The sequence below is a fragment of the Acomys minous genome, assembly GCF_964271855.1.
Source record: "Acomys minous genome assembly, chromosome: 16".
NCBI lineage: Eukaryota > Metazoa > Chordata > Mammalia > Rodentia > Muridae > Acomys > Acomys minous.
This window is the reverse complement of record NC_140498.1, coordinates 3678853-3688372: the sequence shown is the minus strand read 5'-3', so window position 1 is coordinate 3688372 and position 9520 is coordinate 3678853. Positions and strand designations below refer to the sequence as shown.

General features: G+C 49.7%; 1 long non-coding RNA gene across 1 annotated transcript; it reads right to left on the bottom strand.

The window, feature by feature from the left end:
• Positions 1 to 1641: 1641 nt before the first annotated feature.
• Positions 1642 to 8066, bottom strand: LOC311586579. The gene is made up of 3 exons (XR_014775590.1): positions 7936 to 8066; positions 4290 to 4509; positions 1642 to 2322 (listed from the first exon to the last, which is right to left on the bottom strand). It is a non-coding gene; the product is annotated as an uncharacterized lncRNA (long non-coding RNA).
• Between the last annotated feature and the right edge of the window lie 1454 nt (positions 8067 to 9520).

The window sequence follows — 9520 nt, the reverse complement described above, 5'->3', positions numbered from 1 at the left end:
TTCAGGATGACAGCCAGCTGCAGGGCAATGCGAAACTGATTCTATTACTTCTGAATCCTGCGTAACGGATTGCTGTAACCGAGTTCTAATCCATGCCCCCACAAGGTCTCACAGTAGAGGGTCTGGAGTCCATGTGACTGGACCAGGTTCCTATTCAGTTACTGTTGTGAGACAAAGCCAGGGTGTTGGCCAGCTGGGTGCTCATCTGGAGCTCAGCGGACACTACTTCCTCGCTCATTCAGGCTATAGACGTAACGCTGTCTCCACAGCTGCGGGTCTGAGGTCCTATTTCCTGGCTGGCTGTCAGCCAGGGGCTGCTCGCTGCTCCCAGAGGCCGGCTGCGTTCCTCACTCACGGCCCCCCTTCATCTTCAAAGCAAGGGCAGCACATGGAGTCCTTGCTGGGCTTTGAACTCGACTCCTCCGGCACCAGGCAGGGCAGCTATCTGCTCAGAAGCGCTTCTGTGGTTAGCTCAGGCACAGCCAGATAACTGAGACTAACACCAGGGAATCGCAGTCCTGGAAGCCAGCCCCCCCAGCCCCCCCAGCCTCCCCAGCCCCCCCAGCCCCCCTCCAGCCCCTCCCCAGCCCCCCCACCCCCAGAGCCTACCCACCACACCCACCAAGGAAGGAGACAAGCGGGATGAGGTACCTACCCCACGTCCATAAACCCAGCACTAGGGAGACTGAGGCAGAGGGATCATGAGTTCAAGGCCAGCTTGGGCTACAGAGTGAAATCCTGTCTCAGAAAGAGGACAAGCAGGGAAGGCGAAGGGAAGGGAATGGGCAAGGAAAGTCAAAGTAGCCGGAAGTGGGAGAAAGGGGCAAGGAAGGAGGGGATAAGTAATTAAAGAGAAGGCCAGGCACAGATGTGTAGAAAGCTCTTAGCTGTGTCTTACCTTGATCCTCCATACCCACTAATTGTCACTCCCATTTCTTCTCAGTCCCCAGCCTCAGAAAAGTCTTAATTTTCCTCTTTCTACCATTCTGCCTTTCCTGGATATCCCATCTACCTGGATTCACCCAGTACATGGTCTTTCTGTGCTGACATAGTGTAATATTTCCACCTGTGATAATGACACATGACATGTACATCACTCCTCCGTTTTTATTATTTTTAGATTATTTCTATCTATGAGTGTTTTGCCCGTGTATACGTCTGTGGACCATGTGGGTTCACCCAGTGCACGCATGGTCGTTCTGTGCTGACGTACTGTGATATTTCCACCTGTGATAATGACACATGACATGTACATCACTCCTCCGTTTTATTATTTTTAGATTATTTCTGTCTATGAGTGTTTTGCCCGTGTATACGTCTGTGGACCATGTGGGTGCCCAGTACCCGAGAAGGTCAGAAGAGGGCTTTATGTACCCTAGAAGTGGAGTTGTGGACAGTGATGTGCTGCCACGTGGGTACTGAGGACAGAGCCTGGGTCCTCTGCAGAGCAACCAATGCTCTTGGCCAGGAGCCGTGTGTCTAGTCTGTATCGTTTGTCTCTATGGTTGAAATGAGAATAATTCGCTGTATGGACTATTGTGCCTCATTAGTTCAATAATCCGTTGGTGGACGTTTGGATTGCTTCTACTTTATGGCTACTATGAATAACACAGCTGTACACATTTTTTTCCCACGGGCACAGTTTTTATTTCTGTTGGGTTTTTACCTAGGAGTGCAATTGCTAGATTAGACAATAGCTCTGCGTTTAACTTTTGAGAAACTACCAAATGGTATTGCCTTTTGAGACCTTTGAGGAATATTACGTTTCAGAGGTTAACAGCAAAATGGTTTAAAAAAAAATTTTTTTTTTGAAGCCAGCTTGGCCAGAAAGAGAAGATTGGGATTTGATGAGGCAATGATTAGGGACAGGTCAACGTGGATGAATGTAAGACTCAATTATATGCCTCCCAGACTCCAAGGAAGAGTACGAGGGTCATGAGTGAGAGAGTCGTCATAACCCAATCCATAATTCACTGTCAGAGGGGGAAAAAATCACCTCACACCCCTCAGTGCAACGCCCTCCACTTTGCCTCCGATCAGCAGAGCCCTCTGTCCACCAACAACGATCTGACCCGAGGCCTCCTGGATGCCACACAGAAGGCAAAGCCAAAGGGACAAGTTGGTAAACAACTGATACAATTCCTACCCCCTGGAGCCGATGGCCTCTTAACAAAAGAAATCTAAACAGATGGTTGCAACAGGCCACACAGCTAAGTCATCAGGCGTTTTTCACCACACTGGCTGCCAAACAGTGCTTGGTGCCACGGGATCCTGGAGGGGAGAGAAGAACCCAGAACTGACAAATCTTCCTGAGGGAGTCACCTGTGAAATGTTTAGGAAGAGTGTGGTAGAAAAATATATTAGACTCTCAAAGGCTTCTTCTCTACCCCGGCTAGTTGCCAAATAATTGACCCAAAGAGACTAATTTGAGCTGTAAGCACTGAAGTGGGGCCTCTAAGCTGTTTTGTTATCTCCCAGCTGCACATCCCATGTCATTTGCCTTAATCATTCCTGTCTGGTTTGCTTCTGTTCTATCAGTCTGTCCGCATAGCCACGTGCTCTTCACGGTCCCTCTTCTTCCTTCCTTCCTTCCATCCTTCTCCCTGGCCTCCTGGTCCTTCTCTTTCTCCCACGCCCAGGAACCTACACTCCACCTCCCTCTCTTATGCCCAGCCCAGGCTGTCAGCGACTTTATTAGCCAATCAGGGATAACTGGGGATCATTCCTCACACCACATGGTCACAGGAGATGGTTCCACATTCATTACAATGCCTGTGGCAGAGTGGAAACCAGATCTCAGAAGGCACCAAAATCAGCATCTGAAAACACAGTGCACAAGACCCTCCTCCAACATCTCCCCTTTTTAGTCCAATAAAAGGCTCTTTTATATATAATAATAACAAACTACATACAGTAAGGTCAAATATGAAAGAATTATGAAAACTGTCATGTAACAACTATATTTACAATGTCTAGTCCATATGTACCTGGCGCCTTTGGAGAAAGTATCTTATTGTCTATCTAATCTTGATGAGTTCAGAGTTCTGCACCTAAATCATCTTCTACCCTTGTTTGCACTGACAATCTAAAAACATCTTCTTAGACCTAAAACATCTTAAATCCTAAACAACTTAAGCTTCATAGTAAGACTATAACTACCTAGTCTTCAACTCTATCAGTGACTTGAGAAGCAAAAAGTAAAAAAATAAAAAATAATTTTTTAAAAATTGCCTAAGTATGTAGGAAGTGTAGGCAAGCAGCTTCCAGTACGGAGAACTGACCAGCAAGCTGGCTGCCTGGGAAGCCACCCACATTCCTCCACAGCACTGGAATCTGTTTAGATCAGCCTTCTGGCCCAGTATATCTGGCAGACATATTTGTGAAGCAGAAACCATGAAGGACTTGCTTATGCTGTCTTGGCAGAGATGGTAGTCTACTTTGCCCACATCCAAGTTTTGACCATTTCAGACAGAATTCTGTCTGCAGAGGGAATAGGCAGTTTCTTTGTCCAGTGGCTAGCTTGCCACATTTAAAGCCATCTCCTAATGGAGGTTCTTTGATGCCCATCATCTTTTTTGAGGCAGGTTGGGGGTACTGCCAGGAGCTGACATGTCTCATTGCCAGAAATGCCTTAAAATAATAAAAGAATATTTAAATATCATATTCTGTAAGTCTTTGGAGGTTTTAAAAAAAACATGTATCTATCTATGTACATTTACATAGTATATAATTATTATCTATCTATAGTAAATCTGAATAGGCAAACATTGCTGTTTCTAGCTATTTACTATCTATTTAACCTAGGATATGTATTTCTGTGGTAAACTAGACTATGATTTTGATTGACTAACTATTAGTCTGCATTTCCCTTGCTACCTGTGGTTGCCGATATGGCCCAAGATATTATGGGATGTGCTGAGGTTGAACTGAGGCAATGGAGTCCAAAACCTTCTTCATTCCTGACAGCAGATTCAGAGACACCATGGGTATCCGGGAGCCTAGAACCCAGCTTCAAAAAGGAAAGCCTTGTGGTCCTAAGGTTCCTCCCTTCTAAGCATTCAACGCGACCTGAATTTCTATTTCCTAACCCTGACTCTCACTTGTATCATTTAAGTGCCACTCCTTGCATATACTGAGAGACTGGGACATTTAAGGGTGGGTTGTAGGTTGATTGGTTGGTTTTTAAAAAGGTTTTCTTAATTCAGAGTCAACACTAAAGTTCTTACAAAGAAGGTCTGGAGGCCTCTGCAGCCAGCCGCCCTCCACCGGCGTTTTCTCTCGGGTCTTACCTTCTACTCTCTTCCCCTGATCTTCCCAGTCTCGGCTGTTTTCACCTCGTGAACTTCAGGCATCTGTCAGCCATGGGAGCGGATGACCAAGGGGTTATCAGTTCCTTCCCAGGTGTGTGACCTCACACCCTGTATTTCCCTGGCCTCTGAGGTCAGCCAGCTCTGAGGGCAGCGAGACAGGAAGTGGCTTGAGGAATGCTATATCGGGATCTCTCCTGCCCTGAAGGGTGCAGTTCACACAGATGGCATAGGAAGACACAGAAACAGAAAATGTCCAGTGAGAGCCACTCTGGAGGGGGCCCCAGGCACCGCTCCTCTCCTTTTCCCTCTGAACACCAGCTTGACAAGGCAGGTAGAAAAATAAACATTATTCTCATTTTTTATTAATTCATTAAGTCACTCAATAAACATTTATTGCCCAGTATGGGATGGTTCTTCAAGGAGCTCACAGTCTATAAAGGAGTCATAGCAGCTCTGAGTCCGGGCCTGAACATAATCTGCATTGTAGGAAGGGACTTGGTGAAGTGCCCTGGGGCTTGGAGAATCAGTTAGTGGGAGGTGTTCCGGTACCTAGGAGGTAGCTACCATTAGCGGCTCCATTCTGTAAGTGCTAAGTCCACTGCAGTTAGCTGCTGATGTGTAATAGTCTACGCCAAACCTGGGTGACTTCAAACAGCAATCACCCCACTCCCACCCCCACCCCCAGCCCATGATTTGCTAGGTGGGAAACTGAAGCCAAGCTCATCTGCTCTCCAGTGTATTTTGCCGGGATGGGAGCAGTAAGATTTGCTCACTCACTAGAGAGGAGCCCAGGGGCACAGCATTGGTTGGGGCACTTCAGTTAGCGTTGACATTTCCTATGTGTAGCAGGACAGTAGGACCTTCTACCAGGACATTTAGTGTGACTAACTTCCCAGAGCACCGAAACGAACTCTTCAAGTGACAGGTGACAGCACCATGCCACCACACTCAACTGGTCAATAAGTGTTGCAGAGCCAGCCGAGGCCCAAACGGAAGGAAAACTGACACAGGGGCTTAGCGCAGTCACTCCGCAAAGGGCACGAAGGATGCAGACAAGCATGATGGCCATCTTTGGAAACAATCTTCCACGGAAGTGGAGCTTAAATAGCTTGCTGAAGGGCACAGGGCTAATTAGGCTCTGAAACGCCACAGGAGAAGGTCAGCCAGACGTGCAGAAGGGACGAGAAGGGCTTTTCAGATTAAAAGACACATGTGGATAAGAACCAGCAGCATGAAGACCTGGTGTGTGAGTAGTCAGGGTCCCCGAAACAGTAGGCGGAGAAGACTGAGACAACATGTATAGTAATGGGACTGGGAGAGATGGCTCAGGGGTGAGAGCACGTGCTGGACTGGAGGTCATCAGGCCCTAGCACCCATATTGGGCAGCTCACATTGCTTAGAAGTCAAACTTCAAGACAATGCTCTCTTCTGGCTTCTCTTGGCACTGCATTCACATGTGCGCGTGCATGCACATGCAGACACACATACACACACAGAGACAGACAGATAGACAGAGACAGACATAGAGACAAAGAGAGACACAGAGAGACAGAGACAGAGAGAGAGACAGAAAGACTGACAGAGACAGAGATAGAGACAGACAGAGACAGACAGACAGAGACAGACAGATAGACAGAGACAGAGAGACAGAGAGGCAGGCAGACACACACACACACACACACAGAGACAGAGAGACAGAGAAAGGAAGGCAGACACACACACACACACACACACACACACACACACACACCCCTGTAGCAACACTGAAGTAAACTATTTGGACTTGTTTTCATAGGCAGTGAGGTAGGAAGCCGAGGAAGGCCTGAGTGAGTGAAATCCTGAGTGAATATGGTGTATTGTTGACATCAGCATAGTCACTCACGCTAGTGCCTCAGCCACACAGGAGTGGCAAAGCCTTACCCAATTGAGGCTCAAGAGGGATGACAAAGCAGTCCTGACGAGTCTGAGTTCGAGTGCCCAGTGAGTGCAAAGACTAGCACCTGCAGCTTTCTCCTCCCCCCAAAGACTAGCACCTGCAGCTTCCTCCCCCCGCCCAAGACTAGCACCTGCAGCTTCCCTCCAAAGACTAGCACCTGCAGCTTCCTCCACCACCCCCCCCCCCCCCCCCCCGCCCAAGACTAGCACCTGCAGCTTCCTCCCCCATGGCATGGTTATGGCCTGAGACTGCACCTCTACAGAGACCTCCAGGAGAGACTAGCTAGCCCTGTGCCATCAGCACACTTATCCCAGCGTTTCTGGACCTGCATCTGAGGCTTAGGGTTAGGACCCAAGCCAGGAAGGTCAGTGAGGAGCTATGAAAGGCTTTGAGCAGAGTGACTTGGTCAGGGCTGTGCTGCACCGTGCAGCCCTGCGTGCTCCATATGAGTAGAGGCCACCTGATATCGAGGCTCCACAAAGGCCTGGCCCAGATAGCGTGTGTGAGGACAAAGGACGGCTATACACACAGGAAGCATCACAGGAGCGCAGTTGGTATTTTATAGATAAAATATAGTGCTCAGAAGGTAACTGTCTAAGCTCTCTCAGCAGGGTGATGGCAAAGACAGACAAGGTGTCAGAGAGTACGCAGGGGAGGGGCAGAGAGAGAAGAGCAGCACCCAACGACTTGTGACCCCCAGTTCTAGGGGATCCAGTACCCTTTTCTGATCTCTGTAGGCACTGGGCATCACATAGCACGCAGATATAAATGCAGGCAAAAACACCCATAACCGAGATAGATAGATGGATAGAGAGAGAGACAGAGACAGACAGACAGACAGACAGACAGACACAGAGGCAGAGACAGAGAGAGAATTCTGAGGGCATAACCCAGGGTGGACTCCCCCTCTTTGACCTGTAGTCATCCAAGCCTGAGAGCGTTTGCGGTAGGGAACTATAAAACGTGGGGGTTACACTTTTTTCTGAGAGCGTCGGCGTCAGCATTCTGTTGGCACCTGTAGAAATGAATGTTTCTAATTGCTATGACCAAATACCAACCAACAGCCTGAGGCCAACAAACAACCCGGGGAAAGGTTTGCGTTGGCCCTCGGTGTTGGGAGGTCTGGACGCCGGAATAGCGCAGTGGCAGGAGCATGCGCAGAAGGAAACAGGGTCTCTCTGCAATAGCCCTGGCTGTCCTCTGTCCTGGACTCATAAAGACCAGCCTGCCTCTGCCTCCTGAGCACTGGGACTAAAAGGCGTGTGCCACCATGCCCGACCGGAAACTTGTTGCTGTTTTGTTTTATTTTTCGAGACAGGGTTACTCTGTGTAGCCTTGGCTGTCCTGAACTGGCTTTGTAGACCAGGCTAACCTCGAACTTGCAGAGATCTGCCTGCCTCCACCTCCCCGAGTGCTGGGATTCCCTGAGTGAGGTAGAGAGACCGCTGAGCTCAGGGAGCTTCTCTTCTCCCCTTTAACTCTGCCCCAGGCCCCCATCCTATCCATGAAACTGCAGCTCACATTCAGGGTGTCTTCCCCCTCACTAAATCGCCTCTGGAAACACTTCTTCAAACACTCCCAGAGAAGTGCGTCATGATCACTTAAGGGATTCTGCAGCCTCGTGGGTAGGGGAGGTCAGCCATAGTAGCATCAGTCCCCGGAGCTGGCTTGAGCTATGAAAGTACTCACGGAGGAGGCTTGCCTGCGTCCTCTGTGCCGTGAAATGTCCTCTCAGGAGGCAGCAAGCCTTACATTTGTCTTTCTAGCACAACTACTTTAAGAGGGCAGCCGGGCAGAGAGAACAGGCGCGATGCTCAGCTCCTTCAAAGCTCTTACTTTGAAGACATCGTGTTTAAAAGAAATAAAAAGAAGCCTGCCTGCCTCTCCCCCTCCGCCCCCCCCATCTCTCCTTCTCTGGCTGCAAAGGAGTCCCCCCCACACCCCACACCCCACACCCCCGTCTCTGCTAGTTGCCCTCTGGGATTTGACTCTTATTCTTCTGACACACTTCATGCTAGGAGAGCTCACTTTGGCTTCTTCAAAAATTGGACTCTAAATTTAGAATTGGCCTCAAAACTTCTGATCTTTGAGCTTAACTTGTCTGGGTTGGCCTGGACCGCAGCAGCCACCCTCATATCGTTACTGTTGCTCCTCTTTGGTTTCCTGGTTGCCTTAGAAACATGGCTTGGTACGATCTGTCACAGGCAAGAAATGTGAACCAGAGCCCACCCACCTACCCTGGCAGGACCTTGTTCCCCCCCCCCCCCAAGCAGAAAACATTTCCCCTTCATCTTCCAAGAGCTGGCCTCTTGGTCCCACTCCAAATTCCTCCTGGTGTCCCTTCCATCTGTTGTAAGTTCCTTTCCTGACTTCTCATCCCTGGAATCACCAGAAAGAAGAGGAAGCAGCCTTTGAGTTGTGCCTCAAGCCAGCTGCTTGCCATCTGGACTCAGGCCCATTAACCCCTGACCTTCCGCCACAGCCCTGCCCGGCATCTCGGTCCACATGGCCAAGCCAGGAGAGGTCCACGGGCCTCCCAGACTCTGGGTGGGTGGGTCTCCAGATGCTCAGTTCTAACCAATGAGTGTCCAGCCAAAGGAGGCTGGACGTGAGTCCCAGGCTCTGCCCCTCGACTCCATATCTCCTTGGGAAAGTCGCTTGCCTTTCCAACCGGCCCACTTGGCCTGCTGTTACTACAAAGGGTGGACCAGGCTGGCATCTACCCTTCTGTGCCCTCTAAGCTGCCCCTACCTCCTCAGTCACCACCAGGCTTTGCTGGAGAAAGGCTCCTTCAGCGTGAAGGTGCCTTGGGGTCTTCTGCAACCCCCCTGAGGAGCACGTGGTGGTGGGCACACCAGGGAGTTCCAGCATTCATCAGTGAAGTTCAGAGATGTAACCCCCAGACTCAGAAGGATCCCACGGGGTGGGGGTGGGCAAAGTCATCTGGGTCTCATCTGTGGCAGTTTCGAAGGTACACACTGCTCTCAAGATAAAAGCAGCATTCTTAGAGCAGTGTTTTCCCCACATGGCTTTCCACAGGGCACCAGGACCCTGCGCGGGGCAAGAGCTTCAGAATCCTACTGCCAAGTGAGTTTGGGGAAAGCTGCTTTCCTGACCTCAGGGTTTATCGAAGTCTTTGATGGACTAACGTGCTTTGAGCCTACAGCTACTACTAGAGACATTGTGTTTAAGCGCTGCATTGAAGCCTGTTCGGTTTCACTCTTCTGTTATCTCCACATGACAGGTGAGAATTCAAGTCTCCCAGGAGCTGAGT